Source organism: Balaenoptera borealis (genome assembly GCF_965194805.1).
Source record: "Balaenoptera borealis genome assembly, chromosome: 1".
Taxonomy (NCBI): Eukaryota; Metazoa; Chordata; class Mammalia; order Artiodactyla; family Balaenopteridae; genus Balaenoptera; species Balaenoptera borealis.
Genome location: NC_138860.1, coordinates 168,942,186 through 168,961,993, shown reverse-complemented (window position 1 = coordinate 168,961,993; position 19,808 = coordinate 168,942,186). Strand labels below are relative to the sequence as shown.

The window sequence follows — 19,808 nt, the reverse complement described above, 5'->3', positions numbered from 1 at the left end:
TATGTCTACACCACATTTTGTTTATCCATTCATCCACTGATGGACATTTGGCTTGTTTTCACCTTTTGGAGATTGTGAATAGTGCTACTGTGGACATCGGTGTTTATCCGGCTTTTTAATGGAAGGCCTCCCTCCGTCATTCTGTGTCTGGCCTCTCTCCAACTGCCAATCAGGTTGAGATTCACCTAGCATTTCACAGGCAGCTACTGAGTTCCAGGAACTAGGCTAAGTGCTTTCAATCCATTGTTTATGAAAATCCCCCCCAAAAAACCCTGTAAGTGAAGTAAGCACAATTATCCCCATTTTACAGATGAGGCTACTCAAGCTCAAAGAAGTCAAGTAACATGCCAAGGCCACTGTAACAGAGATGCAGGATGGGCTAGATTATGCTATAGTAACAAATGATCTCAAGATCTCAGAGACAGGTGGTTTTTTCTCTGACAAATAATTATTTCTCACTCATGTTACATGTCATCATAGGTCAGCTTGTCCCTACTCTGTATTATTGTCACTCCAGGCTGAAGGAACAGCCCCTCTCAGGGACATTGCTGGATCCATGGTAGAGAGAAAAGAAAAAGATAGCAGACCACAAGCTAGCTGAAAACATCTGCTTAGAAGTGACACGGCCATTGACACCCACGTTTTATTGACCAAATCAAATCTTATGGACACTCCTGAATTCAATAGGGCAGAGATGTAGTATAACCCTCCCCCAGAATGGACAGTGAATGGTTTAAACAGAAATGTAATCTACTGCAGCTCCACAGCTGGGGTTGCTCCTGGAGCTGAGAGAAATGACAGTAAATCTGCTGGGGAAGCTGGCAGGTGTTCAGGCTGAGTCTACTTTGCAAAAGTAGAAGCCAAAGTCTGTGAGCGCCCCAGAAGTGTTCTATCTCCAGAGGACTGACAAACATTAACCAAACGCAAGGGAGACTATAGACAAACAGGAGGTCAAGACGTTTGTTTACAGTGAGGATTGGAAAGACCACGGGGATCGGACATGTGGGTCCTTTGGAAACACAGTGTCTTTCCCGGAGTGAGGGCTCCTGAGGATCCTGCTGTAACCAGGAGGCTGCTGGTGACCCTGCAGTCAGCACTGCAGAGTCATAGGTAGGGCTGGAGGCTCCTGTGGTAAAACACAAGACGGGTCCAGCCCCCCTAATTCCCTGAAATACTGCCATCTTTTAATTTTCATGTAGAAAAAGCAAGTCAGTGTGTGCCTGGCACTGTGCTAGCAAAAATCCCGCAAGGACTTCCTTGGAGACCTATAAGTGGAGATTATTCAGCCTGTTTAACAGGGGGAAATGGGAGCGAGATGGACAGGGATATATATACATCAATACGCACATTTTATATGGGTACATTATATCTTATGTATTATATGTAATGATCTTGCCTGCCTACATTTTATATATATACATAATATATATATGTTATACATAATGTATTATATACGTGTGTGTGTGTGTGTGTGTATAGTAGGCAGGCAAGATGAGAGAAAGGTCAAAAATGGGCAGAAGACCTAAATAGACATTTTTCCGAAGAAGACATACAGATGGCCAAGAAGCACATGAAAAGATGCTCAACATCACTAATTATTAGAGAAATGCAAATCAAAACTACAATGAGGTATCGCCTCACACCAGCTAGAATGGGCATCATCAGAAAATCTACAAACAACAAATGCTGGAGAGGGTGTGGAGAAAAGGGAACCCTCTTGCACTGTTGGTGGGAATGTAAATTGATACAGCCACTATGGAGAACAGTATGGAGGTTCCTTAAAAAACTAGAAATAGAATTACCATATGATCCAGCAATCCCACTACTGGGCATATACCCAGAGAAAACCATAATTCAAAAAGACACATGCACCCCAATGTTCATTGCAGCACTATTTACAATAGCCAGGTCACGGAAGCAACCTAAATGCCCATCGACAGATGAATGGATAAAGAAGATGTGATACATACATACAATGGAATATTACTCAGCCATAAAAATGAACGAAATTGGGTCATTTGTTGAGACGTGGATGGATCTAGAGATTGTCATACAGAGTGAAGTAAGTCAGAAAGAGAAAAACAAATATCGTATATTAACGCGTATATGTGGAACCTAGAAAAATGACACAGATGAACCGGTTTGCAGGACAGAAATTGAGACACAGATGTAGAGAACAAACGTATGGACACCAAAGGGGGAAAGCCGCGGGGGGGGGTGGGAGGGGTGGTGTGATGAATTGGGTGATTGGGATTGACATGTATACACTGATGTGTATAAAATTGATGACTAATAAGAACCTGCTGTATAAAAAGAAAAAAAAAGGTTTTTTTCCTGGTGATGTAATTATGTATATTTAGATTTTTAAAAATTATTTTCTGATCTATATTGAGCACACATCAGTCTATAATTGGGAAACACTTATTAAAAATTAAAACAATTCTAAAACAAATTAGTGGGCTGAAGAATTGCAACAGTTATGGGAATTCACCCTTCCTGGATTTTCTACCCAAACCCCATCACAGCAGTCCTTTTTTGGGCGCCTGCTGTCTGCCCAGATGGCAGGTGTTGCGTCTACAGTGGAGAACAAGATGCGGACACGTCCTCACAGAGCTCCCAAGGTGGGAAAGACAATGAATGTATGGTTTCCATCAAGCGTTATGGAGGCCAGAGAAGTGAGGGTGGCGAAGAGCTTTTCCCCAAAGGCCCAGTGACCAAGAGGTTGGTCCTCCAGACAGAGTGTTTCAGAGCAAGGGTTTTAGACCTGAATTCAAATTTCTAGTTTCATTACCTTAGCTGTGTGAGACCCCCACTCCCACCCCAGACAATAATGAAACCTCTCGGCTTCAGTTTTGCTCTCTGTAAAATGGGTCATTGTAAGATTAACTGAGATAATGCATGTAAAATCCTGAGCTCGGTGCCTGGCCCACAGGGAGCTGCTGATTTTTTTTTTTTTTTTTTTTTTATTGTGTTGGGTTTTCGTTGCTGTGCGCAGGCTTTCTCTAGTTGCGGCGACTACTCTTCGTTGTGGTGCGCGGGCTTCTCATTGCAGTGGCTTCTCTTGTTGCAGAGTATAGGCTGTAGGCACGCAGGCTTCAGTAGTTACGGCACTTGGGCTCAGTAGTTGTGCCTCACAGGCTCTAGAGCGCAGGTTCAGTAGTTGTGGTGCACGGGCTTAGTTGCTCCGCGGCATGTGGGATCTTCCTGGACCAGGGTTTGAACCCGTGTCCCCTGCATTGGCAGGCAGATTCTTAACCACTGCGCCACGAGGGAAGCCCAAGTCGCTGATATTTAAGGCATTTGACCCAGGACGCCCAAATCCAAGTTTGTTGCTCTTCTCAGCCCATTGCACTGCCTCTAACTAGGAGCAAGGTGTACTTCCTCAGTCACAATGGTGCTCCCTGCAGTGTGGTAGGGACTTTATGTCCCTGCAAAATAATGACTGGCAAGAAACTGTTGTCTCTAAGAAGACAGAACTGGGAGGCAGGGGTGGGGAGACTGCATAGCCTTCTGAACCGTTTGAAAAAGTCATTTTCTTGTTCATGAATTCTTCTCAGGCTTAAAAATATGGGAATGAAATTATTTTAATAATTTGAATTAATGAACTCTTTAGTGACTCCTTCAGTGGAAAGCTCTTTTCCCTCCGCAGAGCTCGGTTCTCCTCAAAGCTGGGTCTGAGGACCACCTTTATGGGAATCTGTGCTCTGCCCACCCCCCTCCACTGGCTCCAATGAATCAGAATTTCTGGGGCAGTGGAGGAGGGAGAAGCCTGCTTAGCCTCACTTTTAATTAGCTCCCCTCGTATTCTCCAAGACACCAAAGTTAAAGAACCACTGCTTTATGAACTCTTTGGCATATCAAGTGCTTAGAAATGTTACTTTCCCCTCAGTCTGCTTTCACTGAGATGATATCACAGTCCAGCAGGCCAAGAGAATCCACCTGTAACTTTGACATTATTTACTGTGCAAACTAAAATTATTCACCCTGTCATCCGTTGTCATACCAGCACCAGTGGTCAAATGCTGCCTCAACAGGTTAAATCAGCATAATGGTATTCTATGTAAATATAAAAAAAAAAAATGAGCAGGCTCTTTCCACTGTATTGCAGACAAGCTCTAAGATGTGCAAAGTGAAAAAAATCAAAGTGTACAACGATGTGCTTAGCCTGCTAGCACTTGTATAAAAGTGCTACACACACAAGATATACACATATGTACTGGTATATGCAAATTTTAGTGTATGCAAATCTCTGGAAGGATAAACAAGGAACTGGGGTGGGAGGAGTTGCGGTTGCCTCCAGGAAGAGGAAGTGGGGATGTGGGTAAGAGAAAGACTTTTCACAGTGCTGTGTACCTACCCTAGCTCTTGAATTTTGAACCATCTGAACGCATTCCTTTTTCAGAAATAAACTCAAATGTGAAAGCATGCTGCCCGCGTGACGCTGTCTCTAAGCTGCTCTGAATGCATAAGCCTCGTTCTCAGCTCATCCCTATGGCTCCCTGTCCTTCAGACTGTCTTTTCATCTAAGGCTCTCCTTCCACGGAGTCAATCACTGACCTTGTCCATCCGCAGACATATTTTGACCAGACTGTTAAGCCAGACAACTCCACTGGCACTTAACATTCCAGTCGGGAGGCAGCACGCTTGCAAAAGATTTCATGATTTTAGATTCTGGCAAGAGGCAAGAGGTCAGTGTGCTTATGTAAGCCAGCATCGCTTCTCCATCGAGACGTGCTCAGGAAGATAAGGTGCCCCTCAGGCTGCCACTGCACCACGGCTCACATAGGACCAGAGGCAGCTCTGAGACCCTTGAGAGGGAGGGAACTGAGTCCCCATCCTGATGAGGGGCCTTGACCAATCCTAAATTGATTAGTTTCAGCCAAAAAGTGAAACATATTATTAAGAATAACATAAGGGAGGGAATTCCCTGGCGGTCCATTGGTTAGCACTCTGCACTTCCACTGCTGGGGGCCCGGGTTCGATCCCTGGTCGGGGAGCTAAGATCCACAAGACGCGTGGCCAAAAAAATAAAATTAAAAATTAAAAAATTTAAAAAATTAAAATGCTGTTAATGGACACTTTGCAAACGCGTCCAAGTTTAAAAATAAAAAAAGAATAACGTAAGGGTAACAGGATCCAGCCATTCCACTCCTAGGTATTTGCCCAAGAGAAAAAGAAATATTATGTCCATATGAAGACCTGTACACGAATGTTCATAGAACTTTATTTGTAATAATCCCAAACTGGCAACAACCCAAATGTCCAACAAATTGTGGCATACCAATCCAACGGAATACTACTCAGCAATAAAAAAGAATTAACTACTGATACTTGCAACAACATGGATGAATCTAAAAAGAAAATTTGCTGAATGAAAAAAGCCAGACCAAAAAGGAGTGCATGATTTCATTTATAAAAATCTCTAGAAAATGCAGGCTGATCTATAGTGACACAAAGCAGATTAGTGGTTGCTTGGGTTGGGGTAAAGGGGGATGAGAGGGAAGGATTACAAAGAAGCAGGAGGAAACTTTCAGGGGTGATGGAGGTGTTCCCTATCTTGAATATAGTGATGGTTTCACGGGTGTATACATATGTCAAAACTTATCAAATTACACACTTTAAATATGTGCAGCTTATTGTATATAAAACCTCAACAAAGCTGTTTTTTACAAAAAGAATCACGGAGTATCATGTGGAACTCAAGTTCCATAGGTTATGCTTTTTGGGTTGAAGGAAATGTTCTATATCTTGATTGTGGCGGTAATTACACGACTGTATACAGCATTAAAGTTCATCAAATTGTATACTTAAAATCAGTGATTTTTGCTGCGTGTAAATTATGCCTCAATGAAATTGATTTTTACAAACAGGACGTACACGTGGGCACATCACACACACACAGAGACCAGGTTAGCAACCAGACCCCAGGGACATCTGATGCCCACCTGCCACTGCTGCAAATATACTCTCTTCATCTTTCTCTCTTTTCCCTGGCTCTCCATATGTCTACATCATTCTTCTCTCTCTCCAGTTCTTTGGCCTGAAAGGTAGAACACTCAGCAGCCAGTACTCTCTGAGCTTTATATTCTAAGGCCCAGGTATCAAAAAAAACAAAAAGGAACTTCTCTCTGAGTCAAGTTGCAAAATTCATGGAGAAGGATTCTGATTGGTCCGTTCTGAATTGTGTGTTAGGTCTTTGTTCACTTATTCAAAAATTACTGATCAGCACTTGCAGACACTGTGCTAGGCCCCAGGATCCCTCGGAGAATGAGACTAATGAAGTCTCTGCCCCAGTGGAGCTTACAATCTAGTGAGGAGGCAGGCAATAAACGAGCCAACAAATAAACACTCCCACTTCAATTCATGGTAAGTGCTTCAAAGAGCAAAAATGAGAAAAAGAGGATAGAGAGTGACGGGGCATGGGGTTATCTTAGATAAGGTGGCCAAGGATGGTTTCTAAGGTGGTGACATTTGAATAGACATGAAGGATAAGGGGTCAGCTCTCCAAAGATCTGGCAGCAGAGAAGTAAGAGGGAACAGCATGTGTAAAGACCCTGGGGCAGGTCTGTGAGGCCAGGTGGTTGGAGCATAGTCAGGAGAATGGAAGGAGATGAGGCCAGACCATGTAGGGCCTTGCAGCGCAGGGAGAGGAAGTTGCATTTTATCCCCAGTGTCTTGGGAAGCCTCTGGGGCAGTTGAAGCAGAAGACTGGCTTGATGTGATTTTTTTTCAAAAGCTCCTTTGGCTGCTATGAGAATAGGTTGTAGCAGGGCACCAGTAGAAGGCACATATTGAAGGCACACCAACAGGACTTGCTAACGGGCTGGGTGTTAGGGAAGAAGGAGGGAAAAGGTTAGGGAAAAAAGACGGTGTATAGGCAAAGAAAAGAATAAATGTGGCCGAGGTGGAGTCCTGCTTACTAGCAAGACATCTCCCACCGGGATCACATGGCTGAAGGTGTGGATGGGGTGAACAAGCAGTCAAAGTAATCCACGTCTATTTTAAACTCCCTCTCTAAGCCCCAGTAACCTGGTCTGGAAAAGGAGATGGTTGGAATAGCTTCAGTGGTTCTCAGTGAGGAAATACCTCTTACAGAATAATGACCTTTAGAGGAAGGGGCCAGGGGTTCTAGACATCCGGAAAATGTATGATATCCCACATAATAAAGAATGGTCCCGTGATCCACTTTCAAATGCCCCACTGCACATTTATAAAGATGAAAAACCTATAAAATTATCTAAGCCTAGAATCTACATCCATTTTACATACAAGCATGGTTTTTAAAAATACTTCCCAGGAGTGCAACTCAAATGAAAATCAAGGGATTTGATCTGTATAGAGAATTGCTTTTGGAAGAGCTTGTCACCAGTAGCAATGCTCATAGTTTTTGAAGTGTAACACATAGCCATCAGTCTACATTTATAGCCGTGGCCTCCAGGGTGATTCTATGTGTAGATGCAAACATCTATTGCAGTCACTTCTAGGGTAATCACGCCTAAGTATTTACAGATTTAAAATACATTTTATTGTACATTACTTTCTTTTATTTCTTTTTTTTATGGGTAGGAAATTGTAATCCTAAGAATATATATAGGGCTTCCCTGGTGGCGCAGTAGTTAAGAATCTGCCTGCCAATGCAGGGGACACGGGTTCAAGCTCTGGCCCGGGAAGATCCCACATGCCACAGAGCAACTAAGCCCGTGGGCCACAACTACTGATCCTGTGCTGTAGAGCCCGCGAGCCGCAACTACTGAGCCCGTGTGCCGCAACTACTGAGCCCGCGTTCCACAACTACTGAAGCCCGTGCACCTAGAGCCCATGCTCCACAACAAGAGAAGCCACTGCAATGAGAAGTCCGTGCACCACAACGAAGAGCAGCCCCTGCTCGCCACAACTAGAGAAAGCCCGAGTGCAGCAACAAAGACCCAACGCAGCCAAAAATAAACAAATAAATAAATTTATATATATATATATATATATATATATATATATATATATATATATATATATACACACACACATATATATCATATATATCTACACTAATTTAGTCCTCAAACAATCTTATGAGGTAGACACTGTCATTGGCCCCATTTTATAGATGAAAAGACTGAGGCACAAAGTAGTACCCCAGTTCACACAGCTAATAAGCAGCAGAGCAGGAATTTGAACCCAGAATGATTACTCCAAAAATCATATTCTCTGAAGCACTATGTCATATAAACTTTAGGTAGGTTATCTACAAATTTTATTTCAGGATAGTAAGGTTGTTATTAATATTGGTCTGATGAGGATGAGACCAGCTCTAAAATTCATTTATTTGGCTAGGCCTCTCCCAGCTCTAAAATTCATTTATTTGGCTAGGTTCCTCAACAACCCTTCCTACTCAATTTAGCCTTATACTTGGAAGCACGAGGAACTTCCCTGAAGAGGAACAGTGTTATGTCAAATTAATGAAGTTTTTTGCTTTTTAACACAATACCAAAGTCTAGTGAGGACACAGTACAGACTCTCGCAAACACTGCTGGTGAGAGGGCAATGAGTGACCGCTTCTCAACAGAAATTCAGCAAAATACCATATCCTTTGACTCTGACGTCATTCAGAAAATCTTTCCTAAGGAAATATATTTTTATTGTGGTAAAATACACATAATATAAAATTTACCATTTTAACCATTTTTAAGTATGCAATTCGGTAGCATTTAGTACATTCACAATGTTGTTGTGCAACCATCACCACTAACTAGTTCCAAGATATTTCATCACTCCAAAAGGAAACCTCATATCCATTCAATAGTCATCCCTTATTCCCCTCTGCCCCAACCTCTGACAACCACTAATCTGCTTTCTGTATCTATGAATTTATCTATTCTGAATATTTAATATAAATGGAATCATATGATATGTGACCTTCTGTATCTGGCTTCGTTCACTCAAAATATTGTTTTTAAGGTTCATCCATATTGCAGCATGTATCAGTACATTATTCCTTCTTTGTTTTAATTTTTTTAGGTAAAATTCACATAACATGAAATTAAACTTTTCTTATTTTATTTTATTTATTTATTTTTGCCTCGTTGGGTCTTCATTGCTGCACGCGGGCTTTCTCTAGTTGTGTCAAGCGGGGGCTACTCTTTGTTGTGGTGCACGGGCTTCTCATTGCAGCAGCTTCTCTTGTTGCAGAGCACGGGCTCTAAGCGCGCGGGCTCAGTAGTTGTGGTTCACTGGCTCTAGAGTGCAGGCTCAGTAGTTGTGGGGCACGGGCTTCATTGCTCCACAGCATGTGGGATCTTCCTGGACCAGGGCTCAAACCCGTGTCCCTTGCATTGGCAGGCAGATTCTTAACCACTGTGCCGCCAGGGAAGCCCCAAAATTAAACATTTTAAAGTGTACAATTCAGTGACATTTAGTACAGTCACAATGTTGTGCAACTACCAACTATCTGGTTCCAAAACATTTTCATCATCCCAAAATTAAACCCATACTCATTAGACCGTTAATTCCCATTCTCCCCTCCTCCCCTGACAATGATCAATCTACTTTCTGTCTCTATGGATTTATCTATCCTGGATATTTCATATAAATGGAATCATATACTATATAACTTTTTGTATCTGGCTTCTTTTACTGAACATGATGTTTTTTGAGGTTCACCCACATTGTAGTATGTATCAGTACTTCATACCTTTTTATGGTTGAGTAATATTTCACTGTATGGATATACCACATTTTGTTTATCCATTCACACCCATTAATGGACATTTGGATCATTTCCACCTTTTGGTTATTGTGAATAGTGCTGCTATGGACATTTGTGTACAAATTTTTGTTTGAACACCTACTTTCAATTCTTTCAGGTATATATATAGATATATAGATATATAGATATATAGATATCTAAGATTGGAATTGCTGGGTCATATGGTAATTCTTAAGAATGGATTTTTTTTGGTCATGCTGCACGGCAGGCAGGATCTAGTTCCCAACCAGGAATCAAACCTGTGCCCCCTGCAGTGGAAGTGCAAGGTCTTAACCACTGGGCCACCAGGGAAGTCCCAAAGGGTCATATGGTAATTCTAAGTTTAACTTTTGAGGTGTCACCAAACCAAACCATTTCCAAACCATTTTCTACAGTGGCTGCACCATTTTACATTCCCACCAGCAACCTTCCAATTTTTCCACCTTCACATTCTCTTAACGCTTATTTTTTTGTTGTTATGGCCATCCTAGTGGGTTTGAAGTCATATCTCATTGTGTGTGTTTTGATTTACATTTTCCTAATGACTAATTACGTTGAGCATCTTTTCTTGTGTTTATTGGTCATTTGTATATCTTCTTTGGAAAAATGTCTATTCAGATCTTTTGTCCTTTTTAAAAATTGGGTTGTTTGTCTTTTTGCTGTTGAGTTGTGCCTGAGGAAATAATTTTAAATTGGAAAAACTATTTAAACATAAAAATATGTATCACAGTATTATTTACAATAGTGAAAAAATTGAAAATGACACAAATGTCTAACAATAGGGGATACAAAAACAGTCCCAGCCCTCAAGGGCATTCTGTCCTGTCAACAAAGCACAAGAAAAACAATAAATTCAGTAAGAGCCATGTTCAGGGTGTGCACAGGGTACCAAAGATGCTCAGAAGAGGGGTTGGGAGCGTGTCAGGGGCATCTTCCCCAAGCAAGTGAAGAAATGTGAGGGTAAGTGTATGCAAAGCAGAAGAATGGCATGCATCCAGAGTTGCAAAAGAGAATGATACAATTGGGGAACTACAAAGAGTTTTTTGGTCTGTGCTGTGAGGTTCAGTGTAGGGAAGCAAGGAAGGAGCTGAAGCAAGAAAGTTCTTTTGTGCTAAACCTTTACCTGAAAGCTCAGAGAGCTTCAGAAGGAGGCAACATGATGAACTTTATGTTTTGGAAAGATAACTCTGACAGTCACATGAAGAATTGTTGATGGTGGGGCCAGACTAGGGTCTAGTTAGGAAAAGTTACAAGACAGAATGAACTAAAACAGTGGCTGTAGGGAGAGGAGTTAAGAAGGTCAGGGATTAGATATGATCCCTATGTCATAGTTCCTGCCTATTATGAATTAGATTGTGCCCCCCCGCAAAATAGATATGCTGAAATCTGAACTCCCCCAATACTTCAGAATGTGACCTTCTTTGGAAATAGGGTCGATGCAGATGTAATTAGTTAAGCTGAGGTCATACTGTAGTAGGATGAACCCCTAATCAATATGACTGGTATCCTTATAAGAAGACAGTCATGTAAAGATAGAGACACACAGGGAGAACTCCATGCGATGACGAAGGCAGAGATTGGAGTGATGCAGTTGCAAGCTGGGGAGTGTCAGAGGTTGCCAGAAAAAACCACCCGAAGCTAGGAAAAGGCAAAGAAAGATTCTCCTACAGGTTTCAGAGGGACCGTGGCCCTGCTGACACCTTGACTTTGGTCTTCTAACCTCCAGAACTCTGAGACAATAAATATCTCTTGTTTAAGCCACCTGGTCTGTGGTACTTTGTTACAACAGTCCTGGGAAACTAATACACTCCCACTTATTTAGGATGATGTCCTGGCATAATTATGTAGCTCAGTAAATACAATAGCTAACATTTCTTGAGCAGTTACTCTGTGTCAGGCTGTGTTTTAAGTGCTTTACTCAGAGCAACCCATTTCAACCTCTCAATTCCCTGTGAGGAAGATTCTATTATTATTTCCACTTTATATTTAAGAAAACTGAAACACAGCATAGTCAAGTCAATTTCCCAAGGTTACAAAGCTAGGTAAATGGCAGAGTCAGGATTTCATGCTTGGCAGGCTGACTCCAAGCTCTAGTGTTCTTACACAATATACTATGCAGCCGTTCTAATAAATATTTGCTGAAAGGTTTGATGGATGGATGAATGAATGAATGATTGAGTAAATCTGGATTTTGTACCAGGGTGAATAGTAGAGGTGATGAAGAAGAGAGAGGAATCAAGCCTGATGCCAAGGTGTCTTGCTTGGACGGCTTAAATAAGGGATCTCCATTTATTGCGGCAGGAAAAAGAGGGGCAAAGTCAGATTTGGGGGATGGAGGTGGAAAGCTGGAGAAACAATGAATACATTTTTTGAAATGCTTAGTTTGAACCACCATGAGACAAGCAAGTGAGATGTCCTGTAGACTGTTGGACAAATGGATCTGGCGCTCCAGAGAGAGATGTGGGTTGTAATTATAGATATGGGAGCCATCAGTGTACTTAATGTCAGGGGTTTGGATGAGATCACCAAAGCAAAATATGTAGGAAGAGAAAAGCAGACCACCTTAAGACAGAGCTTTGGGGAAAACTGGAATTCAGTGGGAAAGTGGGGATAAAGGAGCCTTTACTTACTAGCACAGGGTCTGTCATGGAAAGGACAAAAGTCAGGTTATAGTGGGTTGAGGAGTGAATAGAAAATGAATAAAAGGGTAAGCATACATGCTGCAAGTTAGAAAGTGAGAAAGATGGATGATGGGCTGGGGCAGAGAGTAGGTGCAGAGGCAACTATACACAGTGCTGTGCCGGGGTTGCTCATACCAAGTGATTGTTAAATTTCAGGAATTTTGCAAGCTGGTTGTTAAATACAGCCATTATTAAAAATTAAGTTGTGGGGACTTCCCTGGTGGTCCAGTGGTTAAGACTTCGCCTTCCAATGCAGGAGTGCGGGTTTGATCCCTGGTCAGGGAGCTAATCCCACATGCCTCGTGGCCAAACAACCAAAACATAAAACAGAAGCAATACTCTAACAAATTCAAGACTTTAAAAAAAAAAAAAAACAACTAACTTAAAAAAAAAATCAAATTGTAAACAAGGTCCTACTCTACAGTACAAGGAACTATATTCCATATCCTGTGATAAACGGTAATGGAAGAGAATATGAAAAAGTATATATGTACAACTGAATCACTTTGCTGTACAGTAGAAATTAACACAACATTGTAAATCAACTATCCTCAATAAAATAAATTTTTAAAACTTAAGTTGTACAAACTTATAATTAAACTATATTTAAAGACAAAGGTCATTAATTCTTAAAACTCATCACTTTCTAATTATTTTACTACATTTTACTATTATCTATGGTATCTGTTTAATGGAAATATTATAATGGTGTGCCACTGCACGTCTCTTTCCAAATCTATGTTCAGTGACGTCTACTGGTAGCTTGAAATTGTTCATGGCAGGAGTATTTATACCATGGAAATTGGAAAATGCTACAGATCAGAGCTTGTTTCATTGTTTTGATGATTGTGTACATTTAAGAAGTTAATGGAGGGCTTCCCTGGTGGCACAGTGGTTAAGAATCCGCCTGCCAATGCAGGGGACACGGGTTCGAGCCCTGGTCCGGGAAGATCCCACATGCCGCGGAGCAACTAAGCCCGTGCACCACAACTATTAAGCCTGTGCTCTAGAGCCTGCGAGCTGCAACTACTGAGCCCACGTGCCACAACTGCTGAAGCCCGCGCACCTAGAGCCCGTGCTCTGCAACAGGAGAGGCCACCACAATAAGAAACCCATACACCGCAACGAAGAGCGGCCCCCTCTCGCGGCAACTAGAGAAAGCCCATGCACAGCAAGGAAGACCCAATGCAGCCAAAAATAAAAATAAATAAGTAAATAAATTTTTAAAAAAAGAAATTAATGGAGAAAATGTTAGGAATGCATATTAAACTTAAAAGTGCATCCTGTCTGTAGCCATTACATTGCAAGCAACACCAAAAAAATTGAAAAAATAGTCCTCCAGCATTCAGAAACTATTTTCCAGTTCCACAAAGAAGTCACATCACTGATGAATGAGTGAAGTTCTAACATAAGTCTTCATTGTTCTACTTTCGTGTCTTTAACAAAAGGGAAGATATCGACCATCATTTATGGTGGGTTTGTCAATTGCAACCATAGGTTGGCTAGGATATAACAGTTTGGCAAAAATCAACAAAAGCATTCTGTGAGAATTAATTGGCTATATGGAATTTACAGTAAAGAGTAATGCATATTTTACTACTTTAAAATTGTATGTTACACATCCTTTATGTAGTAAAATGTAAACATATGTGTATATGTATATATGTACATGTGTAGATATACACACATACACATGTACACCCAATTGATTTCACCCCATTGTTCAACCTCCTGACTACATCAGAGGCAACAGTCTCACTCCTATGAGAATGGGCCATTGGATTTAAGGTAGTAAAGGCCTTCGATGCCGAGCGGCTGGAGGAGGCACTGAATCTGCCAAGGACGAGAGAATGACAAGGGGTGGGCCTTCAAGGCCCAAGGAACTCCATGCATTGAGTGATGGGGAGGGCAGCAGAGGAGAGCAACAATGAGGGGTAGTGGTTGTAACAGCTTGAAGATAACTGTCTCAAGCTGGTATTACCCAAGGGCAGAAGAACAATGGTCTGGACGTGGCCACAGAGAGCCGACCCCTCATCTCCCACTGGCCTTTGTAGTACATGGGTCATGGGAGAATGAGTAGCTTCTGTTTTTTGAGGTTGTAGAGAAAGCAGTGCCCTCAGGGGACAACTTGGTTTTCACTTAATAGTAACAGCTTCCACTTATTGAATGCAAGGGGAGTATAGCGCAGTGATATAATCAGGGTTTCTGAGTTAGACATTTCAGGTTAGAATTCTAGCTCTGCCACTTACTAAATGTGTGATACTGGGCAAGGTACTTACCCTTTCTGAGCTTCCATGTCCTAATCTGTAAAATGAAGGTAATATTATCTACCACTCAATAGATAATACACTTAAAACACTAAGCACAGTGCCTGGCACATGGTAAACTTTCAATAAATTGTAAATACTATTTTGGCTTTGTAAGTGGAAAAGGAAGATACATAATTATACAAATACAATTATACATGGGGGTAAAGAGGGGAAAAGAAATACAATATAATAATGGTTGTCCCTGGATGTCAGGACAATGAGTTTTTTCTTCACGTCCTCTGTATTTCCCAAAACGTCTACAACAAGCCAGTTTCAACTTTCATTTTTTTAAAAAATATTTTCTAAAGCAAGGAGTGTGCACAGGAAGAAAAATCATTAAAAAAAAAAAAAAAAAAAAAGACCAGTGTTATCTCAGGGCATGAGAAAATAAAAGTCTTCTGCAGGATACACAGGCCTAGCATCTGGGCAAATTATTGCAAAGGGCAGAAAAAAACACTTGCAGGGTTTAGTATTTCCAAGTCATCCTTTTTCACCACTAAAAAAAATTGATAAGTTCAAAGGCTGTCTCCTCTTCTTTATTTTCTGTCTCATCCTGTGATTTTTAGATTTCAAGAGGACTTGCAGTAATGAATAAAGGTGCTATAAATTAATCTAAACATGATTCAAATCTCTAATATATGTATTCATTAAAATTTTACCTGTTATCAATCTTAGGGTTCCAGGTGTTAATGGCAACTCTAAGTGAAAGTCAAATATAATCATTTGCATAAAAGCATTAGAAGATGATTAATTGGTATTTTCATGCAGCTGTGATCTATTCTGCACATCTAGAGCTGAAGAAAAATGTTTCACGAAAAACATTTACCTATGCTAATCCTCATGAAATTGCAGAACATCCTCCAGTTTTCCATGTACTCAGTTACGTTTATAGCATTTTCATTACTGGAGTCACATTTCATATTTCCGGATTTTAAAAGGCATTACAATTGTGCACGCTTGAAAATTAGGCTGATTTCCACACCATTCCTTGAATATTTGTGTTCTGTTCTGACAGGAAGAGAGAGATTAATTCTACTTGTGTTAACAAATTCCTGTTTGTGTGTCTTAGAATGATTTGGGGAATATATTCAAATTTCAAGGGGCCTAAACTTGAGGTGTCCTAAAAAATAAGTCACAGGGCTTAGGCAGAAAAGAGTTTTCAGAAAAGTGATTTATCTATGCTGAATAAAAGCTGTAGCACTGCCAGCTCAGATCCAGTTACAATTGCTAAAGCATGTCCAGGCTGGTTATCTAATGGCTCTGCAAGAATTTAGGCCACGCATTAATGCACTGAAGATAAAATCAATTTGAAAATTTCTTAAATCAAATACCAATCCTGGAGTAATACTCTCTGTGCAGGAGAATCAGCCAACAGTAATAGAAAGCCAATTATAAACTATAAACCACTCTGCTCAAATGTCCTGGTTTGTTAGTGGTAGGGCCCATTACACACAGTTTGCACAAGTTGAATCCACTGGCTAGACATAACTGCTGTACACAGACACATGTGCTCCTCTCTCCCCCGCCCCCAACACTTAACATAAAGATGCAGCTCAGGGCTTCCCTGGTGGCGCAGTGGTTGAGAATCTGCCTGCCAATGCAGGGGACACAGGTTCGAGCCCTGGTCTGGGAAGATCCCACATGCCGCAGAGCAGCTGGGCCCGTGAGCCACAGTTGCTGAGCCTGCGCGTCTGGAGCCTGTGCTCCGCAACAAGAGAGGCCGCGATAGTGAGAGGCCTGCGCACCGCGATGAAGAGTGGTCCCCACTTGCCGCAACTAGAGAAAGCCCTCGCACAGAAACGAAGACCCAACACAGCCATAAATAAATAAATAAATAAAATTAAAAAAAAAAATGCAGCTCAATTAATAGGGACTCACTGAGTACAAAAACCCACAGCAACATGCTGAATATAAACATCTCGCCATTCTACTACAGCAGTACAGTCAAGCAGTTAGCAAAGAGCAGAAGCCTATGAAGATTAAATGAGATAATGCAAGTGAAATTCTGAGTCCAGTCATACTCAGCAGAAATTAGCTAGTATTATCTCCTTGTTCCTCCATCTTCCTGACTGCCCCAACCCCAAATTAGCAAAGGAGACAGAGGCCCCAACACTAAAAACACCTCTCCTGGCCTACTGCAAGCCATCATCAACCTATCACACATGAATGGTCTCTCAGCTTCTACTCTCTTCAATACATTCTCATTCATTCAACTGTTATTTATTGCATGCATAGTATAAATCAGCCACTGAGTTTACATAAAAGGTATGGCCTCTAATTTAAGGATTTCTTGAATAAGCTTTTTGAGCATAGATCTGACCATGCAATTCTTTGTTTACCAACCTCCAGAGGCTCCCCATATCCCAGAATAGAGATCCCCAATTCAAGACTGATCAGAATGACCTTAGTGATGCCTGGACATGGACACTTTGAATAAACCACATAGTTGAGTCTGATGTTTCCTCCTGATTGAAAACAGTAAATAAACTTTCAAATTTCTTGTTATGATATGCAATACCCTCTACAGTATGACTCCAATCTTCCCAGCCTCCCAAAATCCACACAATTTGGCCTCTGCCTGAATTTCACCTTCATGGGACTTCCCTGGCAGTCCAGTGGGCAAGACTCCGCGCTTCCACTGCAGGGGGAGAGGGTTCGCTCCCAGGTGGGAGAACTAAGACCCCGCATGCTGCACAGTGCAGCCAAAATATAGATTCCACCTACACTGCTTGGAAAGTGCTTCCACTGCCTTCACATAGCATTTGCACATAGTAGCCTCCTTCACCTTCCTCAGAGATCTTCCCTGACCATCCCACCTAACTCCACACATAACCTCAGTCACTAGCCCCTTACCTATTTTACTTTCTTCCTAGCTTCACAATACGAACCACTATCTGAAAGTGTATTACTTATGTGTACCTATTTATTCTCTATCTTCTCCACTAGAATTTAAACCCTGTAAGGGCAACATCTGTCTTATCTGCCACCATATCCTAAGTGCTTAGCATAGTGTGTAGCATGTGGCAGGTGCTCAAATACCAAGTAAATCATCACTCTTCCTATAGGTCTATAATCACAGCACTTAACATGCTATTTGTATAATCCCTTCTAGTCAAGGCCCTACTGGTTATTAAGAAACTGATTCAGGGGCTTCCCTGGCGGCGCTGTGGTTAAGAATCCACCTGCCAACGCAGGGGACACAGGTTCGAGCCCTGGTCCGGGAAGATCCCACATGCCGCAGAGCAACCAAGCCCATGTGCCGCAACTACTGAGCCCGTGTGCCACAACTACTGAAGCCCACGTGCCTAGAGCCCGTGCTCCGCAACAAGAGAAACATCGCAATGAGAAGCCCGCGCACCACAACGAAGAGTAGCCCCCGTTCACCTCAACTAGAGAAAGCCGGCGAGCAGCAATGAAGACCCAACTCAGCCAAAAATAAAATTTTTTTAAAAAGTGACTCAAAGTACTTCCAACAAAGATGTGATGATAGAAGCCTGTGGAATTTCCTTGTTTCTATTTTCTAAGGTTTTTTTTTTAAAAAAAAAGTCTTAAGCGGAGAGTGAGGATGAGAAAGATGTTAAAATGTTAAGAGTTTTCAAGGGGACCAAAAGAGTAAATGGGATAGAGAAACACAGTAGGATTGTCAGATGGTACTCAGGTCTACTTGAGATCATGACTTTAAACACAGAAACTCTTCCAGCAAGTTCAGTTGCGTAAGTGCAGAGAAGGTGGCATACTGAACTTAACCAAAAATGGAGTTCAGCCAGGCAAGTATAATGAAGCAAGAGTTGGGGCAAAGCAACTTACTATGTAGTCAACAGTAACTCTAACACTGGACCACAGAATCTAAGCTGCATAATGAAGGACATGAGGTGAGAGGATCAGTGAATTATGTCACATAGTTCTGTAACCACTCACTCTGTTTAATAGTCTACATATCTGGCTCCTCTTCTGGACTGAGGTCCTCCAAAGTGGGATCAGTGTCTTACCTTTTCATTCTTCGTACCTCACCACATGAATTTGTTATCTGGATGGATGATGTTTTTACCCATGGTTTAAAGAGAAATTTCCCACCCCCAAATCCAATACATAAACCTCCTCCTTTCTCACTGTTCTTGAAAGTGTTCAAGTAAAATGTTTCGGTGCTTCATCAAAACCCTATGGTAGGACTTCCCTGGTGGCGCAGTGGTTAAGAATCCAACTGCCAATGCAGAGGACAAGGGTTCGAGCCCTGGTCCGAGAAGATCCCACATGCCACGGAGCAACTAAGCCTGTGTGCCACAACTACTGAGCCTGCGCTCTAGAGCCCACGAGCCACAACTACTGAGCCTGCCCGCCACAATTACTGAAGCCCACGCGCCTAGAACCCGTTCTGCAACGAGAAGCCACTGCAATGAGAAGCCCCCGCACCGCAATGAAGAGTAGCCCCCGCTCGCCGCAACTAGAGAAAGCCCATGCGCAGCAACGAAGACCCAACACAGCCGTAAATAAATAAATAAATAAATAAATAACCCTATGGTATAGGACTTCCCTGGTGGCACAGTGGTTAAGAATCTGCCTGCCAATGCAGGGGACACGGGTTTGAGCCCTGGTCCAGGAAGATCCCATGTGCTGCGGAGCAACTAAGCCCGTGTGCCACAACTACTGAGCCCGCACACCTAGAGCTCGTGCTCTGCAACAAGAGAAGCCACTGCAATGAGAAGCCCACGCACCACAAGAGTAGCCCCTGCTCGACACAACTAGGGAAAGCCCGCGTGCAGCAACGAAGACCCAACGCATCCAAAAATAAAATAAAATAATCTAAAAAAACACAAAAAACCCTATGGTATAAACAAATTCTTTGAAAAGAGACAAGATGCTGAATTCCTGCAGTGTTGTGTCCAAGAACTGAACCAGAAAATGAACCAGATGTATCCCAACTACTGTTAAGTCTGCCCTTACTGAACACCTGGGAAGCATGAAATCTTCGAACTTCCCAACCTCTAATTATTTCACCTCCGAAGTAATTATTAGCAGGATCCAAAACAGGCCTTGAGAATACCAAGTTTTCTAAGGAGACATAAATGAAACTCAACCTGA

At 41.9% G+C, this 19,808-nt stretch overlaps 1 protein-coding gene across 1 annotated transcript in view; it reads right to left on the bottom strand.

The window, feature by feature from the left end:
- SPOCD1 (SPOC domain containing 1) overlaps positions 1–19,808 on the bottom strand; it is a 169,865-nt gene that overhangs the window by 77,875 nt on the left and 72,182 nt on the right. The window contains exons 2-3 of the mRNA XM_082345336.1: positions 15,556–17,994; positions 14,700–14,724 (exon numbers count right to left, since the gene is read on the bottom strand). The gene's annotated coding sequence lies outside the window, so the exon portion shown is untranslated. The remainder of the gene's footprint in view (positions 1–14,699; positions 14,725–15,555; positions 17,995–19,808) is intronic.